We start from the raw sequence: 12,263 nt of genomic DNA, 5'->3' as shown, positions 1-12,263 counted from the left end.
TGTTTGATTGCATTCCAAAAAATATTTTAGAAAATATTTTCTAGTGTTTGGTTGTGTTGCTAAAAATGCTCTAGAAAACCCATTTTTATCATGTTTCTCACATTTTCTTAGGATCCAAACAAATATTATTACAGAAAATCAAAATATATAAACAACACAAGAAACAAAAATCAAAACAAAAAAAATCAAAATCACAAGACGAATCATGAGAGAGGGACAGAGAGAGATCGGTTCATGGGTGCGACTCGCCGGTGGATGATCGGTGATGAGGGAGGGGTGGATCGATGATGAGAGAGGGCTCGGCCTAGACAACGATGTCGTCGATCTCAAACGTGGGCTAATGGTCGGTGACGGCTAGATCGATGACGTTGAGCAGTGACGGCCAGATCAAGAGAAGAAGCGTTGAGGAAGAAGAGAGAAAAAAAAAAAAAAAAAGCTTGGTCGGAGTGTGATCTGGGCGGTGGGGCGGCGTGATCTGGGTGGTGGGGGCGGCACGATCTGGGCTGGCTAGAGCTTGGCTGGTTGAAGGGGTGTGCTCTCTCTTCTTGCTCTCTCCCTCTCTCTCTCTCTCTCTTTGTCTGTGAGGGTTGGAAACCATTTGAAGGTAAAATAGAAACTGAAATTGATTTCTGGCTTGAGAGGGATATTTTACAGTCAAAGTTTAAATTAATTTCCGTTGACCCTATTTTCCTATGCTTACCAAATACATATAGGAGTGTAAAATGATTTCCTGAAACCCTTTTCAGCCAAAACAAACGGACCCTTAATTACTATATTAAAGTATGTACTATATAGTGAAAATGCTAATGTAATAAACATTCTCATTTGCAAGAAAATATTATCTTGTTGATTCAGGGTGTCCTATAAAGAAAGGGTTACTTACACCATTTAAGGGAGAAAGGTACCACCTCCCCGATTTTCAGCAAGGATGAACACCACAAAATCCAGAGGAGAAATTTAATTATCTCCATTCATCACTTCGTTCTATCATAGATTGAACTTTTGGAATTTGGAAGAATAAATGGAGAATTTTGAGAAATATTTCATCCTATGATATACGCATTCAAGAATGCATTATTGTTGGTACAATGGTTCTTAATAATTTTATTAGAGCACATGAAGACAATGACATTGAATAAGGGCTTTCTAGAGGGGGCACATGTCAAAGTAGCGAGGGAGATTATTACGATGAAATAACACATGTGATCTCTTCTTTAGATAAACTTGAGATGAAAGTGGTTCGGAACAATATCATAGCATCAATATGTGGGATGCCTCCATCCTAGGACTTCCTTTATTACTAATGTTGTAATTACCATTCATATTGTGGTATTTTTTTGTCAAAATCTAAAAACTTGTGGTTATAATTACCATTAACATTATGTTATTCTTTTTTGGTAACCATAATTGATAGCTTTGATGAAATATGTATCTTAATTATGATACACAAACTTGATAGTAAATTAATATCTAAGACAAAAAAAGAAGAAGAAGTTATTATTATTGTTGTTGTTGTTGTTAAATATTTGGCTTTCATATTTGGAAGTCACTTTGTATATTCAAGCATTATAATAGGGTTCAAATTACACAAAAAATAAAAAATAAAAAATAATTCTACAGTAATTTCAGCACTTTCAGCTTTAGCTAGCAAAATAAGTGAATCACAAACAGACCCTAAATATGTTACTCTTATTTACCAAAAATATTATAAATAAATAAGATGCAAAATTGTTGCATCTAAACGCATACTAATGTTCCAAATCTATCAAACCAAAAAATAAAAAAAAAAGTTTCCAAATTCAGGTAGAACTGTACCATGATTACCAGAGAGTTTTCATATTATTTTATCATAAAGATTTTTTGAAACTTTATTTGGATAAAAAACAAAAATCATGTTTTTGTTTTTGGGGGTTATTTTATTCCGGGAAGTACCGTATCTTCACCCAACCAGAAAAAAGTGAAGGGAAAATTAACAAATCTCTACCAACTTTAGTGTTAAATATATTTAATGGAAAAAAGGTATAATTGAGCTGAATATAACCTATACTATATGGTTGTTGGAACATAAGGCATAAATAATGAAGACAAAAAAGACACATCTAAAAAAAAAAAAGAAAAAAAGAAAAACCAAACGAAGAAGAAAAGGATATAACGTTTACTTGAGCACCAAAAAGTCCACGCGATCCAAAGAAAGACTTCTCTACCTCTAATTGGCAATGTCGAATGACGAAACAACAACTCTAATCTAATGGCTCGCTAGTCGCTATCTAAATTTCAGTAGCCAGCCGAGCCGAAACAAATAGACAATACTTTGTTGTTATTATTGTCATTTGGTACTTTTTACTTTGTTCCTATTTTTGCTTTATGGGATTTGATTTCAGAGTGAGCTGTGTTGTTATCTATTTTTAGGTACGAGTATTATTCCTATTTCTTCAGAATTCAATTGTACTTCCCTTTCATTGTGGCTCAAAGTTTTTTTTTTTTTTTGGTAAAAAGGAGACTTCATTCACAACTAAAAAGAGAGCTCAGGAACAGAACAAAGCCTGCTGCTGTACACGCCTTGGCTATCAGCTTCCAGGCAAGAAAATAAGTCCACAGGAGGACTAGAATACAAGATGAAATCAACATCTAAATTAATGCCTAATTTTGCTAACCTATCAGCACTCCGATTGGTTTCCCTGAAAACATGTCTTACTGTTGTTTGGGGAATCATGGCAATCAAGTATCTACAATCCTCTAAAATAGGGGACTGCACAGAATTTGACTTACCTTGGAGGTTAATGACATCAACTATAGCTTTTGCATCTAGCTCTATGTTGACCGCCTGCACCTTCAGCTGATTACACAATATAAGGCCATCACGGAGAGCCCATAATTCAGCGGTAAAACTATTAGTACTGCCTATTCTTCTAGCAAAACCCCCAAGCCAATTACCTTCCTCATCTCTTAACAAACCACCACCTCCAGCCTTGCCTGTGTTCACCAAAGAAGCTCCATCTACATTAAGTTTTCTCCAACCATTAACAGGTTTTTCCCACTTAATTTGCTTCATGATCTTGTGCTTTGACATCAGCGGCTTACCAGCACAGTGGATGTACTCTACTGCCCTATAGATGATATCATCATCAATTTTCGGATTCAGCCTTTTGTTTTCAAAAACTAGCTTATTTCTACCTTGCCAAATCAGCCAAACAGCAAACATAAAGACCTGATTCCAAGGCGCTTGACCTGCCACACAGATATTCTTTGAGGAGCAATTACTCACTAACCACTCCTGAAGGTTGGAAGAGAAAAAGATGTTGTCCATAAGTTGCACACCCAATTGATGCCATATTTTTTTAACCACATGGCAGTCCCGCAAGGCATGCAAAATAGATTCAGAATTGTGGCTCAAAGTTCAAAAACCAGCTGCGGATGCAGAAATATATAAGAAAAACAAATATTTATTTTATTAACATATATTTGATTAATAAAAAAAATATAATGTGAATATGAATTATAATTAGTTTTCTCGTGATTGATTTCAATTTACTTTTCGAGCATAGTACTAGGATTAGTATAATCATCGTTATCATTAAGCTATTTCATAATTTTCTTTTAGAGAGTTTCAACTTATGACGTTTGCTTTTGATGATAACTTTTTATCATCAGACCAAAACACTAATCAGTTTTTGGTGTAGGCGGGGATTAAACCCCAAATCTCTTATACAACTATCTAGGGGTGTGCAGAAAACCCGCCAACTCGCCAAACCCGTTGGGTTGGGTTAAATTTTTTTATTTATTTTTTTTTTTATATAACTGTTCGGGTTGGGTTTGGGTCATAAAATTACAAACCCGCCAAACCCAACCCAACCCACCCATATTTTAATATATGTTTAAAATTGTAGGGCCCGGCCCAAAAATAATGGGCTAGTCTAAATTCAGGCATGTCCGAGGAGCGTCCTGTTCGAGGAGAAGTCACAGAAAGTATTATTCAGGCCCAACTACGATAAAAGAAACCTGTCCGAGGAGTAACTCCTCCTCGGACAATACGAAGTCCGATCAAAGACCACGCCCCTACCATTGCAGTTCATTCTCCCAACATATAAAAAGAATAAAACCCAAAATATCCCATGGAAAGCTGCCACCACCACATTAAATGTGCCACAACCACCCTTTTGGCCGCATTAATGAGGAAAAGACCCCTGAACAGTACTACCTTAGCCACTGCAACTCACAAGGGGGTGATAGGGGTGTCTGATGGGACATGTGCTCAAGTGGAGACTTAAATGATCAACAAGTGTAAGGTTCAGATAAGAAAGAGAGAGATATATAATGTGGTAAAGTCTCTCAAACAAAGGGAGGAAGAAAAATAGATTCTAACTGAAGAAATAGAATCTGTTGTTAAATATCCATCCTTGTGTTCTTGTTCCTGCAACAATATTGTCCATGTATCAGACCGAGCAGGCTCGCTGAGGCTAAGTTCTTTGACCCATTCTCTACAAAGTATTTGTTGTGGGTTGCGTCTTGGGCCAAGGCCTGATAGAGAGGGTTTGGGCCAGGAAAATCGTGCAACCACAAAAATATATTATATATTTAATAAATTTTTTTTAAAAACCAGTTGTAGAATACGTCCTCGATTTCTACTATTATATATAATATAAAATCCTATTAGTTCTTTTAATACATATTTAAATATATTATATAATTAATAAAAAAATTTTAAAAATTTTAGATATATTTTGTTTATAATTGAATTAGGAACTCATGTATATTTTTTTTATCAACTCAGTTAGATACTTAAACATATTTTGTTTACAGCTAAGTTGGAATATTAGTTTATATATTAATGTATATTTTGTTTATCAACTCAGGTGTTAAGTGTGATATTTTTTTTTTGCTCAATTTAATAATAATAGTAATAAAAAATTGTCCAACCCATGGGTTTAACCCGACCCGACCCAACCCAATCCATGTGTGTTTGGTTGGGTTGGGTTAGACTTATGTGATGGGTTGAGTTGAATTTTTTTTAACCCACCGTGGTGGGTTGGGTCAATAAATCTCTTTAAACCAACCCAACATGACCTATGCACACCCCTACAACTATCAGAGATTTTACCAGTTGAGCTAACTGGAATCCACAAGCTACTTCATAATTTAAGTTTTGTTATGAATATATATTTTAAACAAGTAAAAAAAATCAATAAATAGTCATTAATAATGAAGTTAAAAGATTAATCTAAATATAAGATATTGAAACAAGTTATTTAAATACTTAAAAATTAAATAAAAATAAATTAAACTTAGAAGTCTTAAGAATACGATCATATGCTTTAAAATTTTATAATGTTTTGTGTATGCCTTGATTTTGTTAATGATGTTGTATGGGTTTTTTTTTTTTTTTTTGTTGGAATTAACTTTAAAATATCAATCATTGTTTTTTCTATCTTATATCTCATTTTCAACTATCCAATTGCGAATATATTTCAAAAGACCTTAAAAAGTAGTATATAGCATTGTGATTTTTTTTTTAAACCATAAATTTTGGCACATTGGTTAAGGAGATATTTTGATAATATAACATGTTAACATTTTTTCCTTGATTACTTTAGGAGAGTTAAAAGTTATTTCCAATAAAGTAGTTTTGAATTTGGAATATAAATAAATACAAATTGGAGTATAATTTTCTTAACATAATTATGAGCTTTCTTTAGAACCTTGGGGGGGGGGGGGGGGGGGAATTGCCTCTTTCTCTGTCCCTAGCTTAATTTCAAGTGCCATTCAATATATAGAGAGATTATTTCAATATTTTAAAATATTGGTCTTTTGCTTAATCTTTTTGATATGCTCTCACATCCCAATATATATATATATATATTGATAAAAAGGGACCAAAAAATCAAGAAACTAATATGATATCTTGATTTTGATAAGCTAATATGATGTTTTGTTACTTAAATTTAACCATTGATGTCACATGATAAGCTGGGCTAGGAAATAATTCATGAGATGATGACATGCACTTTAGATTAGGGTTTAGCTTAAGGGCTCTAGAGTATTTTTTATTCCCCTTTTCGCAATAATTTTAGGGTCATAACTTTTAACATTGCTCATTTTTTAAAATTATTTTGTTATTGTCACCAATTACCTTTTTTTTTTCATGAAGTAATTTTTTGTTGTTGCGGTGGTTCCTTTATTGCCCATTAATTCACACGAGAAATTGACCATCAGGTCAAGTAGGATGGGTGCTTAATATTTGTTTCATCTTGTGAATTAGCCTCTAAACTTAAATCGAATGATTTAGGCTAGTGTCTTTTCCAAAATAATTTTTTATTTCTATAGTTTGTAACCAAGAGTCAAAGTCTCTCAATTTATTCACTTAGATTGTTTATAGGAAAGAATATTCATATCATTATTCATTTTCTTTATTTATTGAATTGATGTATTTTTAAATAAAATTTATTTTAATCGGGCTTATGGATTTTATCTAGCAAAGAATTATGTGATGAGTCCATTTGTGATTCCCTTAATCTAAATGATAAAATATTATAGTTAAACTAAAATGTAGTGATGAAATTAACTATAATCCCAAAATGTAGGAACCAAAATAATATTTTACAAATTAAATAAATAAGCTTAAACTTTTATTACTATTTTTTTTTGGTTGATGTGTTTATTAATCCTACTTGAGTATATTCCCTACTCCTAAAAAAAAAGGCTAAAATGCAAATTGCACATTCTAATTTTGACTGAAACTCATTTTAGGCTTCTAATTTAACTATTGTTCAATTATTGTGTATTCTATAAAAAAAATTTACCATTAAGTAAGCTATTATTAACTAATAAAAGATTTATAAAATATTTCTTTTAGTGTGAGATATTTTTATAATGATTTAAAAATATGGATGAGCTAAAGAGAATGAGGATGCAGGAGGTTTTTCTCAGTACTAAGAGATACTTGGGCATGGTAAGATTTCTTGAAACCTAACACTTTATTAACTCTTGTCACCGGTTTGTCACTCACTACATGTTCATCTTTCTTGACAGGCTCTCCGGGCAACCTATAGGATGGAGGAAGAAGTGCATGACAGGAGTAAGGCGGCCGAGAACGAACGCAAGAAGCGCATAACGGCCTCAAAAACTCTCGAAACTTCTGAAAAGGAACTTGCCAAAGTCAAGGATGACTTAACAATGACTACCCGCGAGAGGGATAACGTCTCGGCGGGCCTTGCTAGTGCCCAAAAACAGGCCAAGGACCAAACCAAGCGTGCAATTGAAGCCGAGGACTAGCTGCGAATAGCCAGAGATCTGATCGAGGATTTAAATAAACAGCTGGCCGTGGCTCTGCATGAGAAAGGAGTGGCAGAATATGCCCGTGATGAAGCCGTAAGGGCAAAGCAGGAGGCCGAGTTTGCCAGGAATGAGGCAGAGGCTGCCAAGAATACGGCCGAGGACGATAGTTACAACATGGGAGTAGCCGAAACCCAAGCCACCCTTAAGGCGCAGATTCCTGGAGTGTGCAGGTTTTATTGCTCCCAGGTCTGGGAAGAAGCATTGAAGCGAGCTGGGGTGGACGCTTCATCAGATTTGTGGAAGGCAGAGAGCGTATTCTACCCGGCGGCCATCCGCGAGACCACTTCCACCAGCTCTGCGACCACGGATGATCAACTCGAGGAAGAGGTCACCCCGTCGGAAAACTTACAAGCCAGTGGTTCCTCTAGCAAAGCGCCCAAAGAGGGAAAACTTCAGAATGTGATAGTGATATCGCAGCATGCAGATCCTGGGGCACCTACAGAGGTTACTGAGCCCAAGGTTGGCATTCAGGTGTCCAGTACAGAAGAACCAGCCACACTTGCACAGCCGCCACAGGCTATTCCCCTTGCTGTGGTCCCTCAGAGTACTAGTGCTGGCCCTGTTCAGCCTTCCCCAGAAGGAACCGTCATTCCGGGCATCGAAGCTGATCTTGTTCCCATCTCCCAAGATGTCACCGACAAAAAAGCAGAAAAGTAGAAGCCTTGGTTGGGCTTTTGTATTCGTTTCTATTTGAACGATTAACTTGTTTTTTTTCCTTTCACAAACTTCCTAATTTATTGATGGTTTACAAGCATTTGAACATGTATATATGAAATCTTGTTTTTCCTTTTTCCTTCTGATTACATCGTTAACCGCCCTCGTTGATGCGCACTATTTGCTTATGAACTCTGCGCTGATTCATTTTAACATGTACAAATAGCTATGCATGCAATACATTTATCATCATGTTCCCCAAACCCTAATTTACTTGCACCCACAGAGGCCTTAGATTCATTTCTAACCTTCGTCTTACGAAGATATAAGCATCATTTTCGACGTCACGCATAATAGCTAAATCTCGCTTAGTGCCTGGTTTTCCTCATCCAAGTAGTTGGATTCCCCATAGGCTTGAGTCCGAGGACCATGCAATGCCCTGGTTCTGTCCAAAACCTAGTTTTCCTCATCCAAGTAGTTGGTTTCCCCGTAGGCTTGAGTCCGTGGACCATGCAATGCCTTGATTCTGTCCAAAACCTAGTTTTCCTCATCCAGGCAGTTGGTTTTCCCATAGGCTTGAGTCCGAGGACTATGCAATGCCCTGGTTCTGTCCAAAACCTAGTTTTCCTCATCCAAGTAGTTGGTTTCCCCATAGGCTTGAGTCCGAGGACTATGCAATGTCCTGGTTCTGTCCAAAACCTAGTTTTCCTAATCCAGGCAGTTGGTTTCCCCATAGGCTTGAGTCCGAGGACTATGCAATGCCTTGGTTCTGTCCAAAACCTAGTTTTCCTCATCCAAGTAGTTGGTTTCCGCATAGGCTTGAGTCCGTGGACCATGCAATGCCCTAGTTCTGTCAAAAACCTAGTTTTCCTCATCCAGGCAGTTGGTTTCCCCATAGGCTTGAGTCCGTGGACCATGCAATGCCCTGGTTCTGTCCAAAACCTAGTTTTCCTCATCCAAGTAGTTGGTTTCCCCATAGGCTTGTCCGGACCATGCAATGCCCTGATTCTGTCCAAAACCTAGTTTTCCTCATCCAAGTAGTTGGTTTCCCCATAGGCTTGAGTCCGTGGACCATGCAATGCCTTGGTTCTGTCCAAAACCTAGTTTTCCTCATCCAGACAGTTGGTTTCCCCATAGGCTTGAGTCCGAGGACTATGCAATGCCCTGATTCTGTCCAAAACCTAGTTTTCCTCATCCAAGTAGTTGGTTCCCCATCCCGAGGACATGCAAGGCTAATCCAGGAGTTTCCCCATAGGCTTGAGTTCGAGGACTATGCAATGCCTTAGTTCTGTCCAAAACCTAGTTTTCCTCATCCAAGTAGTTGGTTTCCCCATAGGCTTGAGTCCGTGGACCATGCAATGCCCTGGTTCTGTCCAAAACCTAGTTTTCCTCATCCAGGCAGTTGGTTTCCCCATAGGCTTGAATCCGTGGACCATGCAATGCCCTGATTCTGTCCAAAACCTAGTTTTCCTAATCCAGGCAGTTGGTTTCCCCATAGGCTTGAGTCCGAGGACTATGCAATGCCTTGGTTCTGTCCAAAACCTAATTTTCCTCATCCAAGTAGTTGGTTTTCCATAGGCTTGAGTCCGGTGGACATGCAATGCCCTGGTTCCTGTCCAAAACTTAGTTTCTCATCCAAGTAGTTGGTTTCCCCATAGGCTTGAGTCCGTGGACCATGCAATGCCCTGGTTCTGTCCAAAACCTAGTTTTCCTCATCCAAGTAGTTGGTTTCCCCATAGGCTTGAATCCGTGGACCATGCAATGCCCTGGTTCTGTCCAAAAACTAGTTTTCCTTATCCAGGCAGTTGGTTTCCCCATAGGCTTGAGTCCGTGGACCATGCAATGCCCTGGTTCTGTCCAAAACCTAGTTTTCCTCAACCTAGTTTTCCTCATCGATGTAGTTGGTTTCCCCATAGGCTTGAGTCCGTGGACCATGCAATGCCCCGGTTCTGTCCAAAACCTAGTTTTCCTCATCCAGGCAGTTGGTTTCCCCATAGGCTTGAGTCCGAGGACTATGCAATGCCTTGGTTCTGTCCAAAACCTAGTTTTCCTCATCCAAGTAGTTGGTTTCTCCATAGGCTTGAGTCCGTGGACCATGCAATGCCCTGATTCTGTCCAAAACCTAGTTTTCCTCATCCAAGTAGTTGGTTTCCCCATAGGCTTGAGTCCGTGGACCATGCAATGCCCTGGTTCTGTCCAAAACCTAGTTTTCCTCATCCAGACAATTGGTTTCCCCATAGGTTTGAGTCCGTGGACCATGCAATGCCCTGGTTTTGTCCAAAACCTAGTTTTCCTCATCCAAGTAGTTGGTTTCCCCATAGGCTTGAGTCCGAGGACTATGCAATGCCTTGGTTCTGTCCAAAACCTAGTTTTCCTCATCCAAGAGTTGGTTTCCCATAGGCTTGAGTCCGTGGACCATGCAATGCCCTGGTTCTGTCCAAAACCTAGTTTTCCTCATCCAAGTAGTTGGTTTCCCCATAGGCTTGAGTCCGTGGACCATGCAATGCCCTGATTCTGTCCAAAACCTAGTTTTCCTCATCCAGGCAGTTGGTTTCCCCATAGGCTTGAGTCCGAGGACTATGCAATGCCTTGGTTCTGTCCAAAACCTAGTTTTCTTTGGCACTGGAACTTGGTTTTACGGGAGTTAGCTCCTCGGCCAAGCCCCTAGAATTATTCGCGCGATTAACGCTGACAAACGTAGCCCCTAATCAAGAAGCATAGCCCCTAACGGAACTTTACGCTGAAACTCTATAACCAATTGTTAGGAATAAAAAAGGAACTATTTCGACCTACCGCCTATGCCAACACACAAGCCTCCCCACAGACGGCGCCAATTGTAAGGACACGATTCGTGGCGGACCGTAACAGTGTCGGGTTCGCGCGTGAAAAGGCCCTAACAATATCATTTGTAGAGCGTGGGTTTGGAAGGCTAGGCCTTGATCGACAGGTGGTGGGTTTTTCATGGTGTTCGTACAAGTTTAAGTTTTCCTTCACTCCTGGAGTCTTTCTCCTGGAGGTGGGCTGGGAGGCTCTGGTTTTTGGCCATTTTTCCCAACCTCCTGTTGGTGCACCTTCCTTTTTATTATATAGTCCGTCTTAGTTGATCTTGACCCTCCACTTGTAGGTCAGGCAGGAGCTTATTTCTGTATCCATCCCATCAACCGTCCCGTCTAACTTTCTATTAGTTGCATGGATCGAAGTTTACACCGTCCAAACGTCTTTTCTCATTAATCAGCTCTGGGTATTGGCAGGTGCATTTACTGAAGAGGGGACGTATTTTTCTTGGTCCAATTTCACACCCTGCTTCCCTATGGGCCCCATTCCGTTCACATTCCCTTGAGGGGGCTGTTTGGGGATTGCCTACACCATGGTGTTGGTCTTCCCATTGAAGCTCTGGAATGCCGAGGACAGGGTAAGTTCTCAGCCGTTCCCCTTGCTACCTCGGCCACTGATCATTCGTCTTCGGCAAGATACCTCCTCGGCACGGGCCTGGGCCCAGATAAAGTTTGGGCCGGATTGCAGACCTCTCGGACCCACAGAAATAATTCATGAGATGATGACATGCACTTTAGATTAGGGTTTAGCTTAAGGGCTCTAGAGTATTTTTTATTCCCCTTTTCGCAATAATTTTAGGGTCATAACTTTTAACATTGCTCATTTTTTAAAATTATTTTGTTATTGTCACCAATTACCTTTTTTTTTTCATGAAGTAATTTTTTGTTGTTGCGGTGGTTCCTTTATTGCCCATTAATTCACACGAGAAATTGACCATCAGGTCAAGTAGGATGGGTGCTTAATATTTGTTTCATCTTGTGAATTAGCCTCTAAACTTAAATCGAATGATTTAGGCTAGTGTCTTTTCCAAAATAATTTTTTATTTCTATAGTTTGTAACCAAGAGTCAAAGTCTCTCAATTTATTCACTTAGATTGTTTATAGGAAAGAATATTCATATCATTATTCATTTTCTTTATTTATTGAATTGATGTATTTTTAAATAAAATTTATTTTAATCGGGCTTATGGATTTTATCTAGCAAAGAATTATGTGATGAGTCCATTTGTGATTCCCTTAATCTAAATGATAAAATATTATAGTTAAACTAAAATGTAGTGATGAAATTAACTATAATCCCAAAATGTAGGAACCAAAATAATATTTTGCAAATTAAATAAATAAGCTTAAACTTTTATTACTATTTTTTTTTGGTTGATGTGTTTATTAATCCTACTTGAGTATATTCCCTACTCCTAAAAAAAAAAAAGGCTAAAATGCAAA

The sequence above is a fragment of the Quercus lobata genome, chromosome 2, assembly GCF_001633185.2.
Source record: "Quercus lobata isolate SW786 chromosome 2, ValleyOak3.0 Primary Assembly, whole genome shotgun sequence".
Classification (NCBI taxonomy): Eukaryota; Viridiplantae; Streptophyta; class Magnoliopsida; order Fagales; family Fagaceae; genus Quercus; species Quercus lobata.
The sequence above is the reverse complement of the archived record's forward strand: the minus strand, read 5'-3'. Positions refer to the sequence as shown.